The sequence below is a fragment of the Pseudopodoces humilis genome, chromosome 1, assembly GCF_049639895.1.
Source record: "Pseudopodoces humilis isolate 2021_Gansu_Grassland_sample_001 chromosome 1, ASM4963989v1, whole genome shotgun sequence".
NCBI classification, from domain to species: Eukaryota; Metazoa; Chordata; class Aves; order Passeriformes; family Paridae; genus Pseudopodoces; species Pseudopodoces humilis.
In genome coordinates, this window is record NC_142200.1 from 28220599 (window position 1) to 28235672 (window position 15074).

Below are 15074 nucleotides of genomic sequence, written 5' to 3' on the forward strand. Positions count from 1 at the left end.
ACCAAAGCCATCCCAAGAAGCATGCTGTCAGCATGAACTCATCAGTCACCACTTGTGCCCTGTTTAGCTCATTATTTTTGTATTGTAGTTATTAAAATAAAAAAAGGGAAGTGTTCTTCAGAAGAGAACAAAGTAGTTATGAAAACAATTCATTTGAATACAGACTTACAGGCAGCTGCAGCAGTGAAACAGAGTATGGGGTGCTGTGGGGACACAATGACCCGAAGTCCTTCCAAAACCATGCAGCAGTTCAATCTGCATTTTAGGAGTTTTTAGACCATGATTTCAGGAGCAACTAAAAAAAAAAAACAAAAACAAAAACCCAAAACAAAGTTACCACGCCTGGCAGCCTAACTCTTATTTACTGTGAACTGTAAAATAAACTCTGGAGGCAATGTTATGTTCTTAAGGAGTCACTGTCAAATTAAAAACAATAGAAAACACACTTGCATTTAAAATCTATTTGGCTCCTGGTATTGTATGTCACACAAACTTCAAAACAGATGCTATTAGTATTTTATTCTTTTGCCTGGTGTGTTGGCAATCTTCAGAGCTATTTTGGTGGATCTTCCACACAGCAACAGGAATGAGAAAACATTTTTGAAAGTGTGATTGTAAAACCACAAAATACTGACTTGGGAACTTGGTGACTTGTCCCTGAAGCTGCCCTTATTTCAAACCAAAAGGAGCCCAACAGACACGCACTAAATTCTAGATTCCCCACCCTTACTAGTCACCATTTCCTCAGCTATACACAAACTTAAAACAGTCTGGCTTAAAACTGTTACTGCTGGATGGGTTGTGCTACTCTGTAAATAAAGAGGTTATTCCCTTCTCTATATCCAGAATCCTTAAGCCTATTTGCTTGTCTATTTTTTCCACAAGAAAAACAGAACAAAGGAAATTTCTGGCTTTGCCAGCGCCTGCTCTCTGGTTTGCTGAAGCATATTGATCTCTGGCTGGGCAAGCCATCCTCTCACAGATCCCAGCTGCCCTGTTCTCTCACTGCCCTCTGGCAAGAGTCTCCTTCAGCAAATCAATAATATATCTTAGAGCCTGCCTTTTCCTGGGGAATGCAGCCTGCCTCTCTCCACCCATGCAGCTCAGGGGAAGGAAATGAAGGCAGGAGCCAGGGCTGGCTGAAGCAATGGGCTGGGCTGGGTTGCCCCAGCAGCAGGCAGGACTTGGAATGCCAAATCAGCTCACTGTCACTCCTTGGGCTCCAGGATGCTTCTCACAACCTGCAGCACCCTCCCAGGTGCCTCAGTCAGGCGGGCTGAAACAGAAAAACAGCCCTGACCAGGTCTATATGGGAAGAGAGGTATTTTTGGATAAACAGAATATCTCAAAGGATATTACTATTTTAGTCAAATGCTGGTTTAGAACTGCGCCTCTTGCACAACTATGTGAGGATGCAGTCTGTAATTACATGTGATGTTCTAAGATGTTTTTTTTCCTGTGGGATTCTAGCATCATTGGTGAGCAGAACAGCCAGTGACCACTTGGTGAGTGCCTGCTCAGTAATTTGATTTCTTGTCTGTTCTGTGTTTGTGCAGCTTCACAAGCCAAATGTTGCCCCAGCAGTGTTCTGCAGAGGATTATTCATTGGTGTTCCTCAGGGGCCCGCCAACACTAATGTAGATGTTGTTAGACACCTCCAGGAGCAGAGGGGCAAGTTTTCATACCAGTGGTACTACTCAAGTGATGATGGTCACGGTGTTGTTACAGGAAAATTTTCTCTCACGGCAAAAGCAGATGAAGACATTCCCTCTCTCTTTGGTTCATCTCTCCAGCTTCCCACTTGCACTCTGGCAGCAGAGTTCCCTGCCTCCATAGCAGCACTGACCCAAACATTTACAAGGCTGGTCTGTAAATCATCTGCACTGCAAGCCCACAGTTTCACTTGTGCATTTGTGGAGTTGGTAGCTGCCACACAGAGCAATTAACAGCCTAAGGGCAGACGTGACATGAAGGAACAGAATCTAGCTTTGATACTACAGAAAATCTTCATTTACAGAATCAGGGAATCTCTAGGTTGGAAGAGACCTCCAAGACCATGAAGTCCAACCCACGCCCTAGCACCTTAACTAAACCGTGGCACCAAGTGCCACATCCAATCTTTCTTTAAGCATATCCAGGGATGGTGACTCCACCACCTTCCTGAGCAGACCGTTCTTCTTCTTTATCACTCTTTTTGTAAAAAACTTTTCCCTAATATCCAACCTATATTTCCCTCGGCACAGCTTAAGACTGGGTCCTCTTGCTCTGTCAGCTGCTGCCTGGAGAAAGAGACCAACCCCCACCTGACCACAGTGACCTCTCAGGAAGTTGTAGAGGATGATAAGGTAATCTCTGAGTCTCCTTTTCTCCAGGCTGAACAACCCCAGCTCCCTCAGCCGTTCCTCACAGGGTTTGTGTTCCAAACCCCTCACCAGCCTTGTTGCCTCCTCTGGACACCCTCGGGTATCTCAATATCCTTCCAACTAAACCTTATGGCTGATAGAGAAGATGAACAAGGGACATGGTACTTCGGATTCTCAGTCTGAGTCATCTCCCAACTTTTTTTTTTGCTTACTTTTTCAAAGTATTTAGCTTTTTTTTTTGTTTTTGTACTCATTTTATTAGGACTATAAGTCTGGTAATCTCAGCTGTAGCTGTGGCAGTGCAGGCTGGATATCTGAGAATGGGGCACACACCTGCAGTGGCCAGCAAGCTGGAGTTTAAGCTGCTGCCCAGAGCTGTGTAAGCAGAATTGTCATGCAAGCAAAAAGAAATTCTAGTTCTGCTAAGTGGCATTTAACCATCTTGCTCCTGAGACCATCCCATCTCCATCATACCTCCCTTCTGGGGAGGTATATACCACATTGTTCACTGTACATGGTCCAGTTTTTGCAAAAAAAGAACAGATAACCCAGATAACACCCCTCCTCAGTGCCCAGCTACAATTCATCCCCAGAGCACCATCCACCTCAAGCACTGAGAAACAGAGGCACTGTGTGGAAAACAACACACAATCCACCACTGAAACCTGCAACATGCTGAATATATGCAGGAGGAGGATAAAGTAAGAAAAAGTCCTGCAGCATGATCTTTCAGGTCATATTTAAAGCAAAGACAAGATACTCGTCATCTGAATTCATGCATGTCACCACACGATCATTAGCCAGCTTGATGAATGCTGTAACTCCACAACATGGCCTTCTGCCATTTGAGCTGGAGGATTAACCTCTGTCCGTGGCAAATTGCCATCTCTTACACAGATGAGCAGTGCAAGGGCTTGATGATTTCTTGCTGTTATTTGTTGACAGCAGAGGAATAGCAAATTGTGGGTGCAGCTCCACGTTTCCTAGTGCTGGTCCATCAGCAGAGGACATCCCACTGCCCTCAACTCTGCAGCAGCGATGAGCCCCTCCACCGCTCTGCTTCCTTGCCCTGGTTGTGGGCAGGATTAGCAGGGGGCAGTGCACGGGATGAGGAGGGATGGTGTGAGCTGGAGGCAGAAGTCTGCGCAGCAGCTGTCCCTGAGGCCACACCGGCTGTGATCAGCCGGCCCCTGACGGGTAATGCACCCTCCTCCAGGTTCGGGAGGAATTGATGGAGAGTAGTCCTCCTGCTGCCTTTGTACTTCCTAGGCACACTTTAAATCCCTCCCCTTCAACCCACTGAGTATCTCTGCCTTGCTCAGAAACCCTGTTTTTGCATTCCGGCGTCTCTGTCTGCTTCCCCACGCCCACCAGGTCCCTCCACGCAGCTGCAGCCCCCACGCTCGGGTCTCTGCAGACGCGGAAGGAGGGGACTTGCAGCACCATCTGCCCTCACGGGCTCCCGCCCGCCCTTCCAGCCGCCCCCATCCCGCCTCATCCTCTCTCCAGCCCTGTCACCTCCCGCCCGCCCTGCCCCCAGCGCTGCCTCCCCCCGCTCGATTCTTCCCCTTGCACCCAGGGGAAAAAAACCCACCAGCTCGGCTCTCTGCCGCTTTCCTGTGTTAATTCAATTAAATAAATATAACAAACGGTGACTACATTTGGACGATTCCTCCCCACCCCGAAAAAAACCCCCAAAAAGCCCCCAACCCTCCCCCAGACAAACCAACAGAAAAACCCCACCAAACAAAAAGCCCCGCAGGCACGCCAGCACTGCGTGGCGCTGCGTTCTTTCAGGTTGGGGCTGAGATCTCCCGGCTTCTCCCAGGGCCGGGCCGGGCCGGGCCTGCCGCGCCCCGGGCCCGGGCAGCCGCCGGGGGGGCCTGGTGTTCCCATGGCGGCAGCGGCCGCTGAGGCGGCCCGGCGCCTCCCTCCCACTGCCGGGCCGGAGAGGCGGGAGAGCCCGCCCGGCCCTCGCATCCCCTGCGGAGGCCTCTCCGGCGAGCCGGGAGGGAGAGCTTAAAGAGAAACGGAGACATGATGGGGGCAAATCTTTTTCACCCCAGAGGATTACGCAAGCTAAGGGAATGGCCTGTGAGAGAGGCTGAGCGTCTCAGTGCAGCCCTTTCCAAGCCAGTTTTCCCCATCCTTTGTGGAGTAGCAACAGCAGCTCGTTTTTTCCAGGGGTAGGCTGGTTTTCCCCAGGATATTTCTATGTCCCTGTGGAAAGCACACTGATGGCTTCGCAGGACCAGAAGTGGAAAGTCGTGGCCAGCACACAAGCGTGTGCCGTGCCAGGGTCTGTGGCCTGTTTCTGAGCCACTGGGAATGTGCGTTTCCAGGACAGCTCTTTTCCAAGTGCAGTTCAATACTCCACTCTCAACCGTTCAAGATTTTACTAAACTAACATATTTAATGGAAAATTCAGTGATTGGTATCGAAGGTCTCAGTGCTGATCAGTGTGGGGATGACATTGTAGTCAAATTGGTCTGAAACAAAAATTATTATTCATTCAAGGATATCTCAATTTTTCTACACATAAGCAACATTTCAGTCACAAGAAAGACCAGAAGTCACAGCATCACAGTTAGTTCTTTTAATTTTGTTCAGAATTTTGATACTGACATCTTCCATGAAAATTGAGAGCAAAATGTTTTTACAAACACTAGGGTTATTGAAATAATTTAACTTAAAAAAATCAAGAGCGTTAAATATGGGCATCAACAGTGTATTGCTAGTGCTATGTAACTGCATGCATTATGTCATGTCTTATTCTAGGAAACTCAAGGAAATCCATTGCTTCCAGATGATTCACTCCTCCAACCTGACAGCCAGTTTCAAGTGAGTAGTACAGAAGAGTAGCACATCCTACACATTCCCTGCAAACTTTTAAAAGTCAACTTCAGGAATCCGGGATGGGCAATGCTCTGCCACAGCCAAACTATATACAGATATTGCCTTGTGCAGAAGCCTACTTGGCAATGTAACTGTATAAACTTGTTTGATATTTTGACAATTATATTGCCGCTAAGAACTCTCACCCAAATTAAATAGTTTCAGAGAGTTGCTTTCCAAGCACATGTGAAGATTAGAAGCTCCTTAAGGTTCCATTTATGGGCTATTAATTATTATTATTATTTATGTAATTCTTTTCTGTGCTAAGTACTTGTGACTCCATGTGCTTAAGGAGCTTACTGGAGGGATTCCAAAGCAAGGATGTTGCAAAGGAGAAGAGGGAAGAAAAAGCCTGCTGCTTTTTAGAGGAAAGCAGCGTGTTGTGTAGGGCTCATGGAAGAAGTTGTTTATTGAAGCGTATAAAAGGAGGAAAGCATAAGAAGACAGGACAGTAGAAGGGTTTCAGTTCTGTGCAAAGACAGTAGAAATGAGAAGGTAAATTCACACTGGTGATTTGCAAGATGCCAGCACTTCTCTGAATCACCTTAGCTTTTAATATATAGCAACCACAGATTTGAAATTAGCCCTTTTCCCTCCTAAAATGCCTAATGTCAGCAAACTGAACAGGGATCTCTCCAAAATAGCTGTAAGAAATGCTAAGGAGAGAGCCACAAGTTAACCCCAAGGGGCTAACGGGCTTAGGCTCAGATTCTTAAATGTAATTAGGTACCTTTAAATACAAGTTAGACATATAAATCTTTGAGGCTCAGGATCTTACTTAACTAACTCTGGACTGGAGGAAGTCTCCTTAATGGATTCACAGCCACGAACCCTTTCCTGGATTTGGATCTTGTTTTGTCTTGCAGAAACTGAACAGGGCATAGTTTTATGATGACAACTAGGCCAGCATGGTGGGGACAAATACTCTCCAGGAAACAAGAGATGTAAATGTAGGGCGGTTAGGAAATGTATAATCACTGGTCTGTTATGGGGATAAAGAACTCCATGGCTTTTGGTCAGCAATAAGATTTTCTTAGTATAAGAAAGCCAGTAAGAGTAAGGAGAAAAACCCTGATTTATGGTGGCATGGAGCAGAATCTCAGAATTCTGAGATTTTAGAAATCTTTATTTTACATTAAAGAGATATAAAAATATAAGCTATGTATAAAAATATAAGATATATGTATATAATATTAAATATTATTTATATTAAAGAATTCTTTATTTTGATGGAAATCTCTCATTTCACAGCTATATTCCTATATTCTAGGAATATAACAAACTTGCTTTTATTCATCTCAGGCATAAAGAGCCTTGAAATTCCAGTAACAATAATTTACACTACACACAGGAATCTTATAGTATTTATAATTAATTCCTTGAAGTATTTGTATGTGTTCTTTGGTTTGGGCCGCTGGCATATATTGCATTCCACACACAGGTCTTAAGGGATTCAAAAGGATTCTGAGAGCTACATTATTAGAAACACAGTCATATATTTGCTTCTGTATAATGTTCAGCTTTTAATAAGTTACCTTTTCTCTTTGTCTTTCTCTTCTGTCCCTGCTGCCTACTGTCATAAACCTACAGTTTTTCTCTTTAGGAATCTCAGCATTCATTGTTTTGACATTATTTGTGGTGTAATACTCAGTATTTATGAACCCTTTCCTGCTGTAATGTTATGAGGTAAATAAAAAAGAGCTAAATTTAAAAGCATCAAAGCTTATATTTGTACCATGTGAGAAATTCATAGTAATTGAAAGGTTTCTGTGATTTAAATCCAATGAAAATAGTTTTCTTTCAAGTTCCCTGAAGCATTTACAGCCCAAACATTAGTGTTGCAACATTAAATGACATACCTGCTAGAAACAGAATGTGAAAATATTTGTTTCCTTTCAGTCACTGATGGAGTGAGTCTGGAAAATTGATTTCATTTTTTGTATTTCCATTTTTAATAACCTGGAATACAGCAAACTGAACAAGTCACCTCCTGAATAATGATGCATTGAACTAATTCACTCCTTTTTCCACAAAAAAAAAAAGATGTCTGAAGGAGTCTGAAGCACACTTGTCTTTCTTGCTGAGCTTCCTGTGCAACATCTCCTCCCGAAGGACTGCAGCCCTTTACAGCTCCTTTCCTGATCTCCACACAGCTACACAGCTCACCTCCTCCTGCCCCTTCTTGCAGCTTCTTTCTGTCTTAAAAGCCTTAGTAACCTCCACACTGGTTAGAGTAGGGCTGTGTATTTGTCCTCATGTTCTGCACCAGGGGACAGCGTAGCGACTCTGTCAGTGACTAAGGATCACATCAAGGCCAGGCCACAGCAGCTGAAGAATTGTGAAGGATCACAACAGGAGCACAGAACTGTCACATCTTGAGTGCTGTATAGCACAGTCATAAACACTCCCACACCCGTAGTTGTGCAGGGAGTGTTCACTGTGGTGATTCTTATGTACTATTGGGGCTGCTGGAATGAAGCAAAGCAATTCAAGGGCTGCTGAAACAGATTCAGTTCTTGATGTGTGCTGATCCCCTAGAACCCAAGCAGAAAAAGAGCTGCCTTGGTACATGAAACCAGTTCTGCATCCCATCCCCCCATCCGTGCCTTTGAGAGATGATACAGCTCAGAATTTGGTGTCTTGTTATCCAAGCAGATCTGGTATAAATCTAAAAGGTTTTCATGGCAGGAAGTGGTAGGTGGAGATATCCTAAGGGCTGGAGCAAGGCTAAGACACAGCTGCCAGGGAAACTCGGGTGGGTGAGTGGGTGGGAGGAGGCAAGAACATCCTGGCAAGAGAGCACCTTCCCAGGGATGAACACAGCTGAGAGAAAGTTATTGAGAGTGTAATGGTGCAGCAGGGGTGGGCTTCGTCCAGCGCTCACTTTAAGACCAGATGTGGAACTCAGCTCCCTCTATTGTGTTCTAAAGAAGTGAAACAGGAGAAGTGTCAATCTCCTCTCCTACCTCTCCACCTTTCTCCTCTCTCTTAAGCAGAAGAGGAGACCTTATGGAATGAGGGTATTATTTCCTTAAAGCAAAAACCAACCTTTTCACTCCTTCCAGTATTCCTTTCACATTGTTAATTGATTGGGCTGTTGTTACCAGCAAAAAAAGTCTGAGGAAGTCTCTGCTGGAGCCAAAAAATGTTCTGAACTGAGACCTGGACCTCAAGTATAGAAATGGAAAGTGAGCATTAGATGACATGCATGGAAATTCCAGCTGTGTTGCCTTCTTTATTGGGCCTAAGTCTATTTGTTCTTGAAGGCAACTCTGAGGAAGCTTCACTAGGAGACTGCTGGCATTTTCCAAGGACTGAATGGGCTGGAGTACCTAGAAGCCACTGCTGTCTATGAGGGTATCAGGAGGATGTTTAAGATGTAGGCTGGTCAGAGGCTCCCACTAAATCTGATTGCTTACCAACTTCTCCAAGGGAAAAGAAAAAAAAAACCCTAATAATTTGGTCCTGATTTTATTGGGAGATCTTGCAACAGTAATTGAGAGGTCTGCCTGTGGGCTAAAACAGCTCTTAGAAAGTTGCAAGTAAGAACTTGATACAAAGCACTTCTAAAGGAGAAAAATCCTAACTCCAGGTGGCAACTGTAGACTTGTACATTGTCAGCTGTGTCCAGGTGCTCACAAACAGGCATTACAACATAGAGGTAGAGGTGTCTTTGCTGGAACTGGAGTGCAAGGGAGTATCAGCTATGGGCTCTAAGGCAGTTTTTCACATTCATGTGAGTGTAACAATCTTTGACCTTGGTTTTAAGGTTCATAAAGCCTGTTACTCTGCAAAAGGCTAATAGAGCAAAAACAGATTAGACTTTCCTAAACGAGTTGTACACATCTGAGTTTGGTCCCTTTGTTCTGGGAGCAGTAGCAAATATTTGTCATGTGAACATTCACTACAAACTTCAGACAGTTTGTATTTAAAAAAAAAGTGCTTTTCAGCTTATTGCTGCAGGGAAACGGGTTCTCCCAAATCAATTGGGGCAGACAATACAAAGAAGCTAGAGAAACAAGTCTGCCTACTAGGACTTGAGACTTTGTCTCTATATCCTTTTGCACAAACAAAACTGAAAGTGCAGGTCCTTCAAAATGCTGAAGTGAATGTGTTCATCTAGGAAAGTATAGTTACATCTGTTTTAGGAGAAAAATGATTCATTTGACTTACAGTAGGAAAAGCGGATGATTTCCTTTGTTTAAGACTCAGTGGAGAATTCCTTATTTGGAAAATAAGTTCCCCATATTTGGGAGAATCTGTTTGCTGTTTCCTAAGGATGTGTTTTTAACTGTGAGAACAACCTAGATTTAAAAAGCAGAGGACTTTCTTCTTGCTAGGAATGTGGGCTACCAAGCTGCTTTAGCATCCAACTGAACAGTTGTCTTTCATCTGAATATTGAATTTAGTTATCTGTTTGGAGAATACAGATTGAATGACCATCTTGTTACCGTGTCCTCTTTGGACTGTAAACTTTAAACAGATAGTAGTTTTAACCATTTGTCTGAAACAACAGGTGGTTTGATTAGGGAAGAACAGGACACAGCAATAAACAAGAGATTATGCAGCTGGAATAAATGAAGTGTTTCCATGTAAAAGTCTGTATTTACTGTGGCTCCAAGAGTGTTTTGCATTCATTCACTAAAGCAACAGCATGGGATTTTGCAGAATGGTGTTTTTATGCATGGCAGAAAACTAGTAAATGTCAATGTGACTGGGAAAATTCCTTAGGATTTATGTTTTGAGTTAATACTTAATCAGACTTTGCAAAAGTCAACCAGTCTGATGGAGTGGTGAGATATGAGTCAGACACAAAATCCCTGTTATAACATCAGTAATAACATTATAGCACCATAACTAGTAGCTTTGTTTTCAAAGTATGCTGTAAAATGTGCTCTGAGTTGAAATATAGTTGAAATATAGTGTATGTAATTAGATTTTCCTGTAAAACTTGTATCTGGAGGGCTAATATTCCTAACTACTATGGGTCAAAGAAAAAAAAGTAAAAAGAAAAAGAAAGCAATTAAGAGGAAAGCTATAGAAAGCACATCAGAGCTCCATATAGAAGGGAAAAAAATAAGTTTGCAATCTTCATGGTCTAATTAACTTGTAGATACTTCTGACTTCTCCATTTCTGCAGTGTCAGAGTATAGCTGCATCTCACTGCTCAGCAAAAAATTGCTGGGATCAAATATAAAACAGCTGTTTGAGTTCGTCAGAATTGCATTGAATATTTGCCTGTTATTGCTTTGATCACTATATTTTCTCCTTGTGTGGCTGTGGCATTCCTTGGAGGGGATCTACAAGCCCAAGAGCCAGATGTTTGGACCTGGGCAGATGCTACAGGTTGCAAGTTTAGAGGGAAGTCATACAGGTAAGTTGATAAGTGCAGGGTTTCTCTTTCTTGTACAACAATCTTAGTCCGGTTTCTTCTCCAGACCTAAAGAGCTTGTGGGACAGAAGAGAAGTTACAGGTCTTCATCCTATTCTGGAACCATTTTACCTGCTGAAAGGTAGCCATAGGCCTTGTTTTCATGTTCTGTGTGTGGTCAGTAGCTGCCTCTAAGAAAGACACAGTATGGAGACTGCACATTCTGCATCCAGAAAGATTGTCCTTGCAAAATGAATTTTATTCCTGAAACAGCTTGGGGTCATGCTGTACTGTCAGTCCCCCCTGAGGACTGAAGGGGAAATTAGTCATCTACTGTGGAACAATAGGAACAAAAAGATGATAAACAAAAGCAAAGTCACATTATTTTGTTTTGTTTTGTTTTTATTTCTAAACCTGTACTTTCTTCTGGTAAGAGAATCAGAAGCCAAGGATTTTAAAGGGAAGAGAGATATAAAATCATCCTGTTTAATATCTTTACTGATGATCTGGAGGAGGGGACTGAATGCAGCCTTAGTAAGTTGGTGGAGAACTCCAAGTTGGTTTGGAGTGTTGATCTGCTGGAGGGCAGGAAAGCTCCATGCAGCGATATGGACAGGCTGGATCAATGGGCTGAGCCCACCTGTACAAGGTTCAACAAGGCCAAGTGCTGGATCCTGCACTTGGGTCATGACAACCTCAGGCAATGCTACAGGCTTGGGAAAGAGTGGTTGGGAAGTAGCCCAGTGGAAAAGGACCTGGGGGTGCTTATCGTAAGCCCAACAGAACATGAATCACTGTGTGCCTTGGTGGCCAAGAGGGACAATGGCATCATGGCTTGTGTCAGCAAAGGTGTGGCCAGCAGGATCAGGGCAAGGACCATCTCCCTGTACTCAGCACTGGTGAGGCCGCACTGAACTGTGTCCAGTTTTGGGCCTCTCACTATGGGATGATACACTGAGATGCTGGAGCATTTCCAGAGAAGGGCAACGGAGCCATGGAAGGGTTTGGAACACAAGTCCTATGAGGATTGATCAGCTGAGGAAACGGGGATTGTTTAGTCTGGAGAAAAGGAGGCTCTAGGGAGACCTTATTACTCTCTACAACTACCTGAAAGGAGGATGTAGCCAGTTAGGGGTTGGTCCCTTCTCTGAGACAACCAGCAACAGGACAAGAGAGCATAACCTCAGTCATAACCAGAGAGGTTCAGGTTGGCCTGGACCTGGTTCGGGTTGGAGGAATTCCTTCACTGATAGAGTGGTTTAAGCACTGGATCAGGCAGCCCAGGGAAGTGGTAGAGTTACCATCCCTGGAAATGTTCAAAAAATGACTGGCACTTAGTGCCATGGTTTAGTTGGCATGGTGGTGTTTGGTGAAACTTTGGACTCAATTAACTTGGAGGAGCTCTCCAAACTAAATTATTCCATGATTTATGATAATTGTAGGTGACCTGTCTCTTTTCTGCTCTCCTCTTCAGTGCAGTATTGCAACTTCTTTCTTCCTTTCTGCACATCAGATCAAGTAAACCAAAGAGTGTCTGTACTGCTGCAGAGAAATGTGAAAAATATGCTACAGCCTCACATTACCTGAAGCCCACAGGCTCCTCTCATCACTTGGAAGCCAGGCAGAGCAGGGCTGTACCCACCCATGCTAGGGGCACAGTTTTGCCTTTAGAACTCTGTAGTTAAATTATAAATATGTTTCCTAGATTCCTCCTTATGATAGCATGAAGATACCTGAAACTTTGCAGTATCTAACTGATACTGGAGTATTCTGCTGCTTACACTTGGCAAGTCCCTTCATTACTAGTTCTTCCAATATTTCATGCTTTCACAGAGATTTGGCCCTCTAATCACTTTTGTGCTTCTGCTAGTTTTTCATTACAGCTATTATTTTACTTTTGAAGAAATCACATAAACTACTTCAGTGCAAAGATGTCTCAATGTAAATCAGTCTCCCTGTTTTTGAGTTTGCAGTTTTGGCAGTATTGGTGATTTTTGAAGAGATCAGAGACTTTCAAGTCTTTAATATACAACTGATAATTAGATTCTGCTGCAATTAAATCTAAATAAAGACTTTTTAAAGATATTTATCTCTGTTATGGACTGTTCAGGAATCAAATAAATGTGCTGTGTTCTTATACCCAAAAAAGCACAGGTCATGAAGATTCGAAAAAACCTCTAGGACTGTTGTTTCAAGAAAGAAATGTACAGTTGCATTGTTCATCGAGTTCTGATCAAATCAATGTGGGCCTGAGCAGATAGTACTTCTCACAAAATAAGGGCTGTATTAGGTTTGTGTGGCAAGTTTTTTGTTGCAGGGGTGGCTTCTATGAGAAGATGCCAGAAGCTTCCCCTTGTCCAATTGAGCCTATGCCAGCTGGCTCCAATGGGAACCCACCACTGGCCAAGGCTGAGCCCATCAGCAATGATGGTAGCACTTCTGGGGTAGTGTATTTTGGAAAGAGAAAAAAAACCAAAACATCAAGTTTGGCTGGGAGAGAGGAGTGAGAATATGTGAGATAAGCATCTTTGCAGACACCAAAGTCATTGCAGAACAAGGCACAGGAGGTGCTCCTGGCACTGGAGCTGGGATTCTTTTGGAACCCATGGAGCAGGCCATGGTGAAGCAGCTGTGCCCCTGCAGCCTGTGGAGGACCATGGGGATACAGAGATCCACCTGCAGCCGCTGGAGGAGACCCAAGCCAGAGCAGGAGGCTGTGACCCCATGGGAAGCCTGCACTGGAGCAGGCTCCTGGCAGGACCCCATGGAGAGAGAAGCCCATGCTGGAGCAGCTTTTCTGGAAGGACTTGTGACCTGGAGGGGACCCACGCTGGAGCAGCTCACAAAGAACAGCAGTCCATGGGAAGGACCCATACTGAAGAAGTTGGTGGAGGACTGTACCCCATGGGAGGGCAGGGGATGAATGAGAGGAGTAAGAGGCAGAGACAATGTTTGATGGACTGACCTCAACCCCAATTCCCATCCCTTTGTACTGCTGGGAGAGGGGAGGGAGAGGAAATCGGGAGTAAAGTTAAGCCCAGGAAGGGGGGTGTGAGTGTGTGGCAGCAGTTTAAGGTGAGTTAAGATTTAGTTTTTATTTCTCATTATTCTACTCTGATTTGATTGACAATAAATTAAAAAAATGTCCCCAAGGCAGGTTCTGCCCATGATGGTAACTGGTGAATGATCTTTCCCTGTCCTTCTCTCAATCCATGAGCCTTTTGTTATACTTCTTTCTTCCCTGTCCAGCTGAGGAGTGGAGTATTAGAGCAGCCTTGGTGGGCAAATGGCAACCAGCCAGGGTCAACCCACCACATTGTTTTCTGAGTTTATTGGCACTTTAGACAGAAGTAATTTTTTAGACAGTTGTAATCTGAAGTGAGAAATGTGAGGTGATGATTAAGGCTGGCTGAACTGTAAGAACAAACTTACTGTCATAACATTCCTCAAGCCCTCCGGAAATAGCCCCCACTCAGTTATTTTCAGAGCACATATTTGTGTTGCTATTAGGTCGACCCATTTGGTCTAAGTTAGGAGTGTTAATCTTTTGTTGGTTTGAGCCAGTCATTCTGACAGCTACTTAACAGTTTGCTCAGTGTTCATATGACCACCTTCTTTATCCTAATGTACTGTCTTGATACTGAAATGTGACAAGCCAGCACTAACCCATGGAACAAATATAAAGAAATAATATGACATTTCCTGACAAATTTTGGCAAAGTTGCTCAAACAGTTGCCATGAGTATGAAATCATTTAGAAGATGAGCCCATTTCTTGTTACCAGCTGTCATTGTTTTATCCTTGGTCTTGCACCATGAGTGGGTTTTTTCCCCATAAAACCACAAGCTCCATAGTTGGAGCTAAGATTACGCAGGAATTTAGTATTTTATTTTCTTTGCCATTGACAATTCTAACAGTTGCAAAGAAAAATAATTGTATTCCATAAAACATTGGAATTTAGAAAGAAGAAGGCAGTGCTTAAAGTTTTTATGGCTTCTGATTTAGGGAGGCCTGACTTTGTGACTGAGTACTGCACATGGCTGTGCAAGTGCTATGACGGCAGGGAAGCCATGGAAGAAAGTTTGTTAATTATTTTACAACAGTTTGAAATGCTTATATTTCTCTACATGCATTTTTCATAGTAGCTGTAGCTGATTCTTAGATTAAAATAAAATGGTTGGATAAACAGATTCACAGGATTTCAGTAGAAGGTTTGTTTGGCATTTCAAGTCACTTCTTTGAGGAGCGCTCACCTGTGACACATTACCATGACTACTAATTTATGTCTCAGCCTGTTTTACATTAGTTGTCCCTTCCTGACTCCAATAACAATTTGTTTGTTTAGTTTGTGGCAGATGTGCCAAGCTTGAGGATTAAAAAAAATGAATAACTTCTCCTCCACACATCCCCCAGTTAGGTGCCTCCACACTGTGGTTATTTATTTT